This window comes from Camarhynchus parvulus, chromosome 13, assembly GCF_901933205.1.
Source record: "Camarhynchus parvulus chromosome 13, STF_HiC, whole genome shotgun sequence".
Lineage (NCBI taxonomy): Eukaryota > Metazoa > Chordata > Aves > Passeriformes > Thraupidae > Camarhynchus > Camarhynchus parvulus.
In genome coordinates, this window is record NC_044583.1 from 12,122,881 (window position 1) to 12,137,920 (window position 15,040).

The window sequence follows — 15,040 nt, forward strand, 5'->3', positions numbered from 1 at the left end:
CACAGGGGTCCGAGGATGAGGGAAAAAACGAGGATCTGACTCCATGTTTCAAAAGGCTTGATTTATTATTTTATTATATGTATTATATTAAAACTGTACTAAAAGCATAGAAGAAAGGACTTCATCAGAAGGCTAGCTAAGAACAGAAAAGGAAGGAGTGATAAAAGCTTGTGGCTCGGACAGAAAGTCTGAGCCAGCTGACTGTGATTGCCCATTACTTAGAAACAACCACATGAGACCAATCACAGATCCACCTGTTGCATTCCACAGCAGCAGATAATCAATGTTTACATTTTGTTCCTGAGGCCTCTCAGCTTCTCAGGAGGAAAAATCCTAAGGAAAGGATTTTTCATAGAAGATGTCTGTGACAGCAGAGCAGCCCAGCCTGCCTGTGCTGGCTGCAGGGGCTGCAGATTGTCCCCAGCCCCGTGGCTCATCCTCTGCTGGTGCTTCAGGCAAGCCAGGACACGGCCACTGCAGAGGGGACATGGCCATGCCCTGAGCTGGGCTGGTTCTGCCGTTCCCACAGCCTGTGCTGCAGCTGCAGGCTGGGGATTCTCCAAGTGGGGAAGCTGCCACAGGGCCATCCTGCCTGCCCAGCTGTCGTGGCCCACAGGCAGTGGGTGACGTTTTGTGTGGATGGAGCAGACTCTCCTTGTGCTCTTTCTGTTGTGCTGTTTCATTTGCTGTGGTCTGCATTCGCTGTCTGCTGGCTCAGAGCAGTTAAGAGTTCTTAGTTTAAGAACTACTACAATAAAAACAACTTGTGGCAATGACACCAGTTTTAAAAGAAAGCTAGTTGGTGAGTCTTCCTCTTTGACCTGTCTGCTTTTGGTGCACTCTGTAGCATGATGAGCATTAGTCACTTTAGTCATAAAATCCTCTTTGCACTACCAGGTCCTGGGAGAGCGGAGTTAGGAGCTGAGGGTAAGGCTGCTTTGGGCTCCCTAAAAAGCTAATGTGGTGGTAAGCCTGGTGAGCATCTGTTTAGATGGGATTGGCAAAAATATGTCCCTAACAGGTCAGAGCAACCCTGTGGCCAGTCACTGGAAAGCCTGCTGCACTCAGAAAGGGCAGGAGCAGGTGGTGGGGACAGACACCCCACCTGGGGTTCCCCTGTGTGGAGCTGCTCTGTGCTTGGCTGTGACTCTGACCTGAGCTTTCTGGTGGCAGTATTGGCCAGGACTGTTGGGCCTTGCTGCTGGGTCCATTCAGTCTACCCAAGAGTGATCTGAGCAGCAGCAAAGCCATGTCTGATCTGGAAGCAGGTCCCTAAAGGACAGCATGGCTGCACTCACCTGTATCTCCTCATCCTGCTTGCTGCCTTCATTCTCAGGATGTGCTATGGCTTATCCCACCCATCCGTGCATCCCTTATTTGATACCAAGCAATGGGGTTGTTCCCTGCTGGTCTTGGGCAGAAGGGGACCTCACCCTGGTGGTGCCACCATCCTTCAGGTGCTGCTGGCAGACACACACACGTGCCTGGTGCTGAGGCACCCTGGGACAAGGGCTGAGAGGTGCTGTGGTAATTCACACCATCAATAACTGCAGGGGATGAATCCCAGATACACATCTCTGGGGCAGGGTGAGGGATCTGCAGCTCATCTATTCCTGGCACTGGAATCAGGAATAAAATTGCAGCCCCTGAAAGTTCAGCGATAAGCCTGACAGTGATAAGGTGTGGGGAGGGAATTTCCTGCCATCTGCTGACTATAAACATGGCTGTTAATATTATTCTGAGAGGATTTTGTTTGTGATTTGTTAGACCTGTGTGGGACAGGCCCATAGAAGGCACATGGAATAAATCAGGTGAAACCCAGAGCTGGTTCCTCACCTGCAGTGAGGGTGGTGGGAGCGTGGGGAGGCTTTCCAAGGACACACCACAGCACTGGCCAGGATGGCTCTGAGCTCTGTTAACAGGACCTGGGGTTAGAAGAGGAAGTGAGCAGGATGCTGGGAGGTGAGTGGTGAGGAACTTGGTGCTTCCCAGGCCCCAGAATGTCTGAGCTGCAGCACTGAGCAGCTCGGTGCCCCACAGCGCCGATGGAGAAGGGGGGGTGGGAGGGAGGCATGTTGCTACAGTTCTGCCATTACCACATCCAAAATTATCGTTCACATAAACAAGGCAAGCAAGAAGCAAACCTCAGGACAAACCAGAACTCGTCTGGGGGGAGCGGGAAAAGGCAGGAGCCACAGGGAGGGGAGTGGGAGGTGGGCTCCTGCTGCTGGCACTGCGGTTTAACCCCTCCCGTGCTGCTGGACCCTCTCACAGCCACCTCACCTGGGGGCTGAGTTTCCCCTGGTGCAGGTTGGAAGGGGGAGATGAGGAGGTGAAGGAGCAGGGGTACCTGGGGAGCAGCTCCTCCGTGCTGATGTAGGAACTTCTCCCTAGCCCCAGGCAAGTATCCAGCAGCAATTATCTCCGGTGGGTGCCACCCAGAGCGAAGCTCTCCTGCCTTTTATTTCCCGGCCATCTCTTGAGCTGCCAGAAGAAAGCTCTGCTGTAAAACCTGTGTTCCTCCTCTCACAATGAGGGTTGTGCCTGGCTGGCTTGTACTCAGATAAATGACAGCAACTGGGCTCTGTGCAGGGCACTGGGCAGCAAAGGGACCATCTGCCAGGCTGAGGTTTAAATCCTAGGCTGGTATGTTGGAATAAATAAATCATCTTCCCATCAGCATCCCCACCTCTCCAGACTCTGGTGCACACCTTCTCCCCGTGGTTCTGTAGGGAGATTTAGCTCCATGGAGGCCAGGGCTTCACTAAAAAGTGAATTGTGTGCCACGACTGCCCCTTGGGGCTGAGGGAGGGGATTTGACATTGAGTTTTAGAAGAAGTCATCAGGTATTAGGCGGCTTCTCTTAGGGAATACATAGGGAATTAACCTAAGGGTTCACACACCAGGCTCTGGATGTCTGTGCTTCAGGTGGCTGAGCTGACCATGGGGTCATTCTGCCTTCTGAGGGGCTCTCCCTGGTATCTGGAGAGTGTCTTACTTCAGCATTTTCTTGCTGTTAGGGTTTTGTTTGATGCCAAATGAGTAATCTGCTGGTGAACAGCTTGAACATCCTCGGTGTCAAATCAGAGGAGTAAAACGCCTGAAATATGGAATTTGAAGCACCAGGAGAGCAGGAATTGAGAAATAACCAGTTCCTTGACTGATCATGGGAAACCCAGCCTTCTGGTCTGCTGCAGCACAAGAGTTGCAGAGATGCAGGCAGGCAGATGGATGAGTGAGATCTAATAAATATTGGCCAATGCTGACATGGCTTGGTGTGTGTGTACAGAGGATGATTGTGAGCAGCCTAAATGTGATCGTTGGGCAATAGTTTGCTGTTATGCAAATCACACCAGCGTTGCACAACCAGGGAGGAGTAATTCTTCAGGTGTCCCAGTGCCTCAGCTGGGGCTCTGCTTGGCTGAGATCAGCTTGAACAGCACTGCAGCAGCACGATGAGGGGCACAATGTGCAGCTCAATGTCTTTTTCTGGGCTCAGAGGACAGATCCTGCTCCCTCTCTTTTGCTCTGTGGTCACAAAATGCACCCAGCTGGTTGAGGTGCTTCTCTCTGTGTCCATCTGACACCGCCTGCCCCTTCATTTAACGCTGTTCAAAGCTGGACAAAGGCACAGGAGCTGTGGCTCTAGCCACTCCAGACACAGCTCTGCTCTCAGATAAGCTTGGGGCCAGGTGTTTCATCCAGTTTTAAGTCTGGAGAACTTCTTGCTTGCAGCCCCAGGGCGCGAGGAGCCCAGGCTGGCTGCAGCTGGGAACACAGCCCTGGTGTCAGGGTCTCTGCTGGGGAGTGTGGCACTGTGAGGTGTTCCCGTGTGGATCTGCACTGGCTGATCCTTGGCCAGGCCCAGATTGCTGTTAATATGCTCTTAATGCTCCCTAAGCTGGTTATAGAGGAAATTCTGCTTTAGACACTACCGTGAGCTCCCTGCCACTCCTCAGCACAGCTCGTGGATTTCAGCAGCATGCAGGATTCCCAAATGAATAGGAAATTATGGGGCATAGCTTTGTTAGGTGCTTGGAGAGGATTTCCTTCTGCAAAAGCAGCATGTTGTGTTAATGGGAGAAATTATAAAGGGATTAGGAGGGAACATACCTCTGCAGCAGATGGGAAAGGGCAGAGCAGCACAGCAAAGTGCAGTGGAGCTGGACCCTGTGGGAGCTCCCTGGGCTGGGTACAGGGAAACCAGGGGCATGCAGAGCTGGAGAGGGGAGAGCCAAAGCCCCTGGCTGTGCATGGCTCTCTCAGGGCAGATCAGATCAGCCTTTGCATCTCCTGCACCTGCATCTCCTGTATCAGTGGTTGTGACTGAATCCTCAGGTTGAGGGGAAGAGCCAGCAGCTGACACTTGTTCTGACTGAGCCCCTGAATGTGGCTTCAAACCACTGAATCCAAGGGGTTTAAGGTGAACAGAAGCTCCCTGCTGGGCTGTGCTCTCCTCTGGGGAGATGCAGTTTCAGGGTGAAGCAGGTGCTGGGTGCATGCTCTGGCTGTGAGCCCTGGGAAGCAGGAGATCCATCAGCAGGAGTGCCAAGGCTGGTGTAAAGTGAGGGCAGGTCCTAGTTCACAAACAGGTGCCTTGAGCCAAAGCTTGCAGCACTCCTGGAGAGCGGGGCAGGTCGGGAGGCTCCTGTGGCAGCTGGTGTGCCTGCTGGCCAGGCTGGCTCCAAACGTGGCCCAGTGTGTCCAGCAGGGAGTGAGTGCATGGACAGGAGCCCCACAGTGCACAGCAGGGACATTTGCTTGCTGGCTGCAGAATTTGACATTCTTCTGCTCTTTGTTTTCTGGCAGAACAGGAGAGTGTGTGGACTCTCACAAGTTCTGGTGTCTCTGCTTTATCTTCTTTCTCCTCATACCTGAAATCACTCAGGATGGGGAAAAGAAAGCCTGACTGCCAGCAGCACTGCAAGGGCCCTCTATATTACCTGTGGTTTATAATTTCCCAAGTGCTTCTGTCCAAAATTACCAGAGGGCAGAACGGCTGTAGGGAATGTGGAAACAACAACAGGATGGGCACAGCTTGCTCATGTTTATACAGGAATGGACCAGCAAGGCAGTGGGAGCATGTGAGTGCCAGATGGACAAATGGACAAATCGCTGGGAACTCCCCACATGGATGTACCTGGCCAATGTCTTCTGCTGTGGTGGATTTTTGCATGTATGGGCTGTAAACAGAGGGTAAAGGCAAAGTGACCACAGGCTGTGGTATTCCACCAACCTTCCTGAGTGTGCTTTTGTTCCAACAGAGACATCTGGACCTGTGTGGAGCTCAGGAGACAGAAGACTGAAGGTGGGGGGAACTGTTCTCTGCCAGGGCCTTTGATGAGAGGCAGCTCTGAAGGCAGAGGTAATTCCAAGGGAAAGAACACAGACGTTGGGGTGTTTTTAGGATCAAGGGATTGCCTTCAAAACTGGTTGGGCATCTTAGGCTAACCTAAGGTAGGTGTTGTAAATAAAACAAGTGACCTGTAAAACACACCAGGTCTTCACATCTCTGCTTTCCCTTCTGCTGGGCAGCCAGGATGCAGAGGCTGGGGCAGCTTGGTGGGGAATGGTGCTGATCCAAGGATATGACAGCAGCAGTGGAGAAAACCATGCCAAAGTTGTGCATGTGCAGAAGTGAGTGGTTTTAGGGACATGGAATAAACACTTAACACACACATGTGTCAAAACATCTCTGTAAGGTGCACAAGCAGCTGTTGGTGCAGAATGTATTTGTGTGGAAATATGTCTGGAGGTAGTAAACAGCAGCTTGTGCTCCTCTCCATGTATGTGCACAATGCCTTTCGTGGCATAACATGAACATGACTGAAGGGGAGGCCTGGTAATCGAGATGAGAAAAGATATGGAAGCACATGAAAGGCAGAGATGATACATTCTTGTAAAGCCTTCAAAGGTGAATTCATGCACTGGTATACAAATATGCAGGGTGGGGGGAAGAGATGTACCCAAACACATCAACAGGGAATTATACCCACAGAGAGGTGAGCAGTCCCCCTCTCCTTTGGGATGTATGTTTAATCCCTTTGTGATGATAATTAAAGCCCCTGTTTGGGTGTTGCATCTTGTGATTTACTGCGGTCTTATAAATCTTTCAGCAATTTGAAATCTGCAGGGAACAAAGGTACTGCAGAGTTTGGAAAAGAAACAAAGAGAAGGAGCTGCACCACATTGAGCAGAGGGTACCCTGGGCTATCTGGAAAGAGTGGCTGATAGGCAGGGAGGGTAGGAGGTCCCACAGGACTTTCCAGCCCAGGAAACCAAAACCTGTTGCCTGTGGACCCCAATTCCTCCCACCAAAGGGAGGCACCCATCCAAAGCACCTCTCCCTCTGTCTGGCTCTTGCACTTGTGCAAGGGGATCTGGGTCTGATTTCTCTCCAAAAGGGCAGAGCCTTTGCTGATGGCTCCGTGCCCTCCTAGAGAGCTTGGGGAGGGGAGGGCTGAAGGTGGGCAGGGAAAGCCACGTGTGAGGCAGGCAGTGCTGTGGGGAGCTGTGGGTGGGGGCAGGCAGAGAGAGCTCTTGGGAGCAGACAGAAGGGGGTGCAGGTGGTTTTTGGGGAGCTGGGGAGGGAAATGGAGCCAGTGAGGGATGTGCTGGTGAGTGATAGAAACAGAGCAAAAATGCTTAGAAGAGATGTGTGAAATGGGGGGCTGTGGCAAGAGGCACTGGATGCAGAATTAAGATTATGAATTGGTAGAGTCTGGAAGGAAGAGCCAGAGGACTGGAGAGCTGTATGGAGACACAGAGGAGTGGAAAAAGGATGTCACAGTGGGATAGAGAACACAGATGAGATCTCTCTAAGAGGATTGATTTGGGCCAGGGGGGCTCTACTCCACCACAGAGCAGCCCTGCTGCAGGTCAGGGAGAGACCCTGGGGAGGGATCTCTGAGCCTCTGACCCGCTGGCAGTGGGAGCACTGCAGTGGTGTCTGTGGACATGCACAAACCACATCTCCCTGCCCTCTCTGTGACCTTGGCAGGGTGCTCCCTGTCCCTGCTGATCCAGGAGCTGAGCAGGCTGGGTCAGCAAGGCAGAGCTGAGGGTTCAGTCTGGAGTGCAGCTGTGGCTGCAGTGTGATGGATGGGGGCTCAGTGAGCATCGCAGGAGCTGGACGGCTCCTGGGTTTCAAAACCACAACCTGTAGCCCCTCTTTGGAAAACACAGCTGGAAGGCACACAGGAAAGGGCCCAGAGGCAGGAGGGGGCTCAGGTGAGAAGTGCAGGCAGTGAATGGTGCTGATCAATTGTGGCATTGCTGGCCTCCTCCCACGGGGCTGAGAAGGGACAAATTGAGGGTTTCACCAGAGCCATGGTGCCATTGATGTGCTGCTGCCTGGGCCTGCTGAGGAAATGCCAGAGCAGGGGGAAGAAGGGGTGACTGGGACAACAGCTGGAGTGCAGAACAGCCCCCAGCTCTGTGGAGGATGGCCAGGCTGCCCTGCCACCACGAGAGCAGGGAAATGGGGAAGGGACAGTGCAGGGATGGGGCTGTGGCAGGGATACAGGATCTGCCTCTGGCCCAGCAGCACCCACCACACCACATGGGCCACCCCAGCCCTATCAGACAGACTGCTTGCTTGTGCCACCCCAGCCTTATCAGACAGACTGCTTGCTTGTGCCACTCTTCTTTGGGGTTTGTTTTGCTACTCTGACACTGAACTTGTTTTCCTCTCCTTTTGGCCAGCTCGCCTGATGTCCAGTTGGCATTTGGTGGGACAGCAGTCACAGCCATGACAGCAGTCCTGACTATTCCTGCCAAGAAATCAAAGCTGAAGAATGTGGAGGTGCAGGTGATGGTGGGACTGAGGGGTGGGGAGGCATGACAGGCCATCTGCAGAGAGCATGGGGTGGTCTGTGCAGCTGACAGTGAGCACCATGACTTGCCCGGTGGAGATGGTGATTTCTGGCTTCCTTTCTAGGGTGAGATCATTCACTGGATTCCCACCAAAAAATCAGCACTCCCTCCCTCAAACAGTTCAGCCCTGCTGAGGGCATCTGTGCTGGTTATTGCTGTAGATGAGGCTCCAGGAACGCCAAGGGCTGATCCTTCAGGGAATCCAGCCTGGCCACGTGTGGGTGGATGGGGAAATGAATAAAAGGATGAAGAACTTGGTCAATCAATGCCTCCCAGTGCTGGAATCCTGCTTGTCATCATCAGAGTCAGATGAAATGAGAGGCACTGGCAATGAGCAAAACTGGAAATGGGTAGAAGTCAGTGGAGGTTTTGGGTGGTTTTTTTCAATGATCACCTGTGTGATTGTTTCTCCACTCCCAAAGCAGCACATGGCTTAATTCTGAGTTCTGCAAGGAAGAAGAATGTTGTTGCCAGGCCACTTCTGATACCATAAATAATGTACAAGAAATCCAACCATTTCTTCTTCAGCAAGGCAGGGTCACACTCAAAGTATCAGATAAGAGCTGGACCCCACAGCTAATCCCATTCCTGGGGTGCCTGCAGATGAACAAACTCAGCTGCAAAGCTGACACCCTTCAGTTTGTGCTCATGTTTTCCAACTTTGCTCCTCTGCAGGTCTCCAGGCAGAGGTCACAGGCAGGGTCCTGCTAGGAGAACGTGCTGAGATCAGTGCCTGCTCTTCCCCAGCCCCTGAGGCTGAGGGGGGAAGGAGATGGGGCCAGGAGAATGAAGGCTGATATTCCCCTGTGGGTGAGCCATGGACTTGCCAAGAGGGTGGGGAGCAGAGCCTCCTGTTTAGCTCTGGGGGAAGGTTGACTTCACTGCAGAGGGATGGGGGTGGTGCTGGGGTGGCTGCTGGCTGTGGCACGTCCCTGGTGATTTAGATCTGGAGATATGGAGGAGGAAACCCCAGCACAGAGAGGCAGAAAATCCCTTCCAGCATTTCCTGGGAAGTCTGCTGGGTTCTGGAGAAGGCAGGATGGAAAGTGGGCAGGACAAAGGGGTCCTGGGGTGCTCAGAGGAGCTCAGAGAAGCTCTCCAGCCCTGTGTGGGGACCAGTTTGGGGGCAGCTGTGGCTGGAGGAGCTGGCTTGGCAGGATGGGATGGAGAGAGGGAGAGGGAGTGCAGAGATGGAGGGTTTGGATGGATGGATGGATGGATGGATGGATGGATGGATGGATGGATGGATGGATGGATGGATGGATGGATGGCTCCCATCCAGAGGCACCCACCCACCCACCGAGAGTTGTCTCTTGGGTTAACAAGCCCCACTCCTGTTCTCTGTAGGGCTGGTGAGGTGCCCACAGAGTCAGAGCCACCTGGACTCAGCTTTACCCTCAGCTCAACTCACTGGGATGGAAGGAGCTGTGCAAGGATGAGCTGAGCCCAGGGAGAAGCAAGAGAGGGAACAGAACATGGAAGAAGAAGTAGAAGCTTGTCAGATAACCCAAGACCCCCTGTTTGTGCGTGGGTGTGCACACGTGTGTGTGAAGCACAGCTCTGCCATGTGATCTTGGTTTGGTCTGCATGGACGGGGAAGATTTTTGCTCTCACACCTGGATGGAAAGAGGAAACATTTCCAAAGAAGCAGGGATGCCAAGGCAGGTTCATTCACTCTCTTCACAGATCCTCTGGCAGCCTCACAGAAGGAACCTTTAGCAGCAGGGGCATGTCTCAACCCCATCTTGTTTCCTCTATCCCTGTGGCTGCCAGCGATTCCATCCCTCTCTGCCTCCTCCCTGGGTCCATTCAGAGCCTTCCCAGACAGGGCTGGATCAGGAAGCCTCTCCCAGCTTTGGCAGTCCAAGGCTGGCCTTTCCCCAGCAATTCAGTCATTCCTTCTCTCCCAAATGGAACGTGCCCCAACACCTTTGCCTTGAACCGAGCTGCATTCAGGAGCCTGGGTTTGCCCACACATGTTAAAGGTGCAGCTGGAGGCCAGGAGCAGGGAATCCAGCCCCAGCTCCAGCGTGGAGGAAAAGGGGAGCCCTCAGCAGAGCCCTGAGCTCGGGGCTGAGGCGGTGGGGCTGGCTGCTGGAGCAGCAAGGTGTGCCCTGACAGCCCAGCTCCGTTCCAAAGGAGCTCCTCCTCAGCTAACATTTGGCTTTTCAAGCCAGAATTGAGCGTCCTTGGGGAGAGAAACCATCCAGAGTAGGAGGGCTGGGTCTGCCAGGGGGTCATTGCCTGCGTGCCTGTGATGCTGCAGCTGTGTGGTGGTGATGGGGTCTGGGGGTGGCAGCAGGAGGGATGGGCACAGCAGGGTGGGAGTGCTGGGCTGAGCCCTGTGGAGGCTCCTTGGCTCCCAGCCCTGCTCTCCTCCCTGCAGGGCAGCACGGGCAGGGGTTTGTAGGTGTGAGCTCTAGGTGCAGCACTTTCATCCCTGCCAGCTTTTAGGCAGAGGCAGCCAAGGAGAAGAGGATGGTCTTCTCCTCCCTTTCTCTTTTGCCCTTTGCATATGGAGAGGGAAATTCATTCTCCTTCCAGTCTGCATGCCATGCCAAGATCTCCAGGGGAAATGAGTTTCCATGGCCAGGGGTTGAAGTTTGCCAGCACAGGCCCTGTGTTATGGTTAATGTACAGGGGATATGGGCATCTGCCTCTGAAGGGCAACAAACCTCTGGAGCCCTCCAGATTTCCCCTCTGATTATTACAGCGTGTTTCTTCCTGCCACAGGTAGTTCATCCCATGCCAGCTGCCAGGCAAAGGAGAAGGATGCAAACAAGACATGTTCAGTAAAATACTCCTGGATGAGCAAGCTGTAAAGGAAAAGGAAATTATTCCTGTGGAGCAGGATAAAGGCTCACCAAACAGACAGCATGTGGGCAGTGCTCAGAATAGGGAAGGGCTCTTTGAAGGGCATGAAAATCCACACCAGAGCTAAAACCTGGAGCTGGCTCTCAAGTGAAGGGGGAATCATCTGATGGAAGATAAGGTAAGGTTTTCATTAAGGACACCATGGCCAGGAGGAAACAACAGGAATCCTGCAGGATGAATGGTGCTGCTCAAGCCCAAGCAGACAGGGCATGATTGCAGGTGTGGTTAGTGCAGAAGAGCAGCAGGACTGGGTCAGACCAAAGGTCTGCCCTGACTCATCTCTGCTCGCAGTAGCAGATGCTTCAGGGAGAAGGAGCAGAGCAAACAAGTGGTGATACTTGACCCAGATATTAACCCAGCTTCCAGACTGCATCCAGTTCAGGCACTTGTGAGCTGAAGCAGCTCTTCTGGGGACATCAGTGCTAGGGGAGAAAGAGCCTCCAGTTTCCAGGAGATGCCTCATTTCACAGGAAGGAAATGCATTGCATGGCTGGGCAGCGCTGGATGCTCAGTGTAGGAGTCCTGTGGTGGTTTTACGCTGCTCCTGGCTGTGAAAAGCCCTGTGAGTGTCAGGTACAGCCCTGGCCACTAGGAATTGTCCTGCCAGGCATGGTTGTGGTGCCACAACTGCCCTGGGCAGCCGCAGACAGTCACCAACAGGCGGTGGTCAGGCTTGGCTTGGTGCATGGAGAATTTCAGCCCCAGAGCTGACGGCAGCAGAGTCTCCAAAATGCAGGCAGTGAAGGTGATCAGTGAGGTGTTTGGACAAGAAAGAACAAGAGACTTGTGCAGTCTCTCAAATCCAGATGGAGTAGCAATCAAAAGGAATATGAAATTAAGAAAAATGTAGGGAATGCACATAAAAATGTGTCCTGGGGCGAGTTGTTTCCCGAGAATCACAGATTCAGAGTTTCTTTGATTAGGAGCATAATACTGAGCCTGGCAAAAAATGGGCTCAGTTGGGAAATGGCCCTTGTTTATGTGGTAGAACATAACACAGAAAGTAATGGAAGTTCTCCATGGCAGTGCAGAAACTGGATAAAACCTGACACAAATAATTACTTACTGTGCAATTACCTCGGCACCAGAGCATCAGACCAAGCCCAGCTCCTGTTAGAATTCAGCATCACTGTGCAGTGAAGTACTTGTCTGTCTGTCTGTCTGCATCTTCTCTCTGTCCTCAGGCCACCCAGAGGAATGCCATGGCTGTGGTTTTATGCCCATCAAATCATGTTAAGACCAGGCAGTAGGTTCAAAAATTAGAGGGAATGGTACTGAGGAAGGCAGAGCGAGCTGCAAAGCACAAAACTTGGAATCATGTAAGCCATGAATCCTTCAGAGTGCAAAATGGTTTGTGCTCCAGAAGGGCTGGGGGGGCTCAGGCACCTCAGGCTGAGAGGGGATGGTGTCATTAGGTCACTTAAAGAGTCACTGACAAAGGTGTCAGCAAAAGCGAGTTTGAATGAAAGTTTGTCAGACTGCAACTTAACAGAGTTTGATGGGCAAACTCCACTCTGTCACTTCCTACCTGGATGAAGCATACAGAGGAAAAGTGACCAAAATAATCTTAAAGGGATTTGCTTGGAGACGAGAGACACAAAAGAATAAGAGTGCAAAGGGTAAGGAAGAGCCTCCCATTGGGTCATGAGGTTCAGAGTGGATCCCCTGGCCAAACTTAGCCTGAGATTTGATCAACTGCTTTGATCAAATATAATATATTATACATACTATAAATATAATAAATAAATAATAAAGATTTATTTATATATCTGTATAATACATTAATATGTATTAAATATAATAAATAATATTTATTACGAATATAATGAATAATTGTTAATTATTTATTATAATAAATAAGAAATATAAATAAACAAATAATAAATATTATAAATACATTTTATAATTAAAAATTAATTTATTATATAAAATTTATAAAATTATTTATAAAATAATATAAAATATATTAAGCATATTATAAATATAATAAATAAATAATAAATATTTATGTAACATCTATATAATAAATAAATATTTATTAAATATAATAAATAAAATTTCTTATAGATAGAATAAATATAATAAATAAATAATATTTATAATTTATTTTATACATTATGAATAAATTTTATAATTTATGAAATAAATGATAAACGTTATAAACACAAATATATTTGTATAAAGTGTTTAGCAAATGGGATGGGATGGGATGGGATGGGATGGGATGGGATGGGATGGGATGGGATGGGATGGGATGGGATGGGATGGGATGGGATGGGATGGGATGGGATGGGATGGGGTGGGATGGGATGGGATGGGATGGGATGGGATGGGATGGGATGGGATGGGATGGGATGCGATGGGATGCGATGGGATGGATGGGATGGGATGGGATGGGATGGGTGGATGGGATGCGATGGGATGCGATGGATGGGATGGGTGGGATGGGGACGTGGGATGCGCCCGTGGTAAGGGAGCAGGGCTCCGAGCCGCTGCGCTGCGATGGGCAGAGTGCTCAGCTGAGGGATGCGGGAGCGGGTCTCTCCTCTCTCCCTGTGCCCGGGCAGCCCCGGGACAATCTGCTCGCCCAGCTCCGCTCCGGCAGAGCCTCCCCGCAGCCCCGGCTCCATCCCCGGCCGCATCGCTCCCCCCGCCGGCCGCTCCGGGGATGGGACCGACCCGGGAGGAGCAGAACGGGGAGGAAGGAAGGGCGAGGACGCGCCTCTCGCAGCTTCAGGGCGCAGACAAAAGTGCGTCTGCTTCCCTCCCCTCTGCCCTCCCTCCAGGCCGGCCGCAGGAGATGCGTCCCTCGAGGGGTTTCCCCCGGCATTGTCTCCTCGCTGGAGGTTGGGCAAGATTTCGCTGAGTTCGTGCATCTTTCAAATACAAGGAATTTTAAGACCAAAGGATGCTGCCCAGGGGATATGGGCAGTTTGTGAGCTGCTCCTCAGGCTGGAGCAAGGCAGATGGATGGCGGTAATCCTGACACTGGGGGACACCCTCTGTGCCAGACCCATGATAAGATCCCCCCTCAGTAATTCTGGGGATGCTTGAACTGCTGTGGCAGAGACCTGTGTGTGAGATTCCCACTGGGAATGGTGACTCCATCAAGCCCACCACTCTGGGTACCTGAACATGGGTCAAAGCCCTCAGTTACATGGTTCAATCTTCCTTTGCAGGGCTGATTTTAGCTAATGAAACCTGAACCTGTGTGAAATACCAGCCTTCACACATGGAGCCTGAGGGAATGATGTGAAGCTGTGTCGGGGGAGGCCTAGGTTGGATATTTTCAAATAACCAGAGGGTGTTTGGCACTGGAAGAGGCTCCCAAGGGAAGTGGCCACAGTGCCTGCCTGATTTCAAGAAGTGTTTGGACAACACTCAGGCACATGTTGTAATTCTGGGGGTTGTCCTGTCACAGGAGTTGGACTCAGAGATCCTTGTGGGTCCCTTCCAACTCAGAAGTTTCTGTTATTCCATGATTCTGTGCTGTAGTATGAGTTTAATTCCACGGGTTTCCAGTGTCACTGGTAGCTAGAGCAGAAGCAGCTCCAGGTGCAGCTGCACCTCACAAACAGTGGGGCTCTGAGTCCAGGCTGCTTCCAGGTGTGTGGCTGGAGTAGTCCTGGTGATCCCAGGCTTGTCACCTTTTGCATCACCTGCATTTTGTACATTTCAGCCACAAACCTTAATGCAGTCTTTATGTCTCAGTTTGTTTCTCTTAAAAGAGTGAGAGTCAGGAAAACAGAGCACAAATATCTTCAGAAATCTTTGTCTGCCCCATCTTTCCTCTCTTGAATGCAGGGCATGGCTCAGTGGGTAACTGCACCAAAAGGAGCCATCTCTGCAGATGCACTGTAGCACTTGGGTCAGGCTGGTGCTGGTTTTGGATCCAGATCTGTCTGTTTTCTATTTAGTTTGTTGGTTTTTTTTTTCTTTTTAAGGTTTGCGAACTGTGTCCTCAGTGAGCACAAACCACAGGGAGAATTTCCACTTGGAAAGTACAGGGGAGTTTCTTTACTGCTGTGCAGGCCCGGGAAGGCTCCATTTCAGCTCCAACAGGGGAAGGGCTGTTCTGTTCCACCCTTGCTGACTGTCTGGGTCTGAAAGAGGCCAGCTTATTCCTCAAGTCCTGACATAACCCCTTGTATGGCATTTGCCCCAAGGCAGTGAAATTCCAACCACTTGATACTTCAGGCTGCGACCTCGGAAGGGTTAAGAGAACTCAAACCTCCTGAGCTCATTCTGATGCTCAGTTAAAGCCAGGCCAGCTGCACTTTGTTGTAGCTCT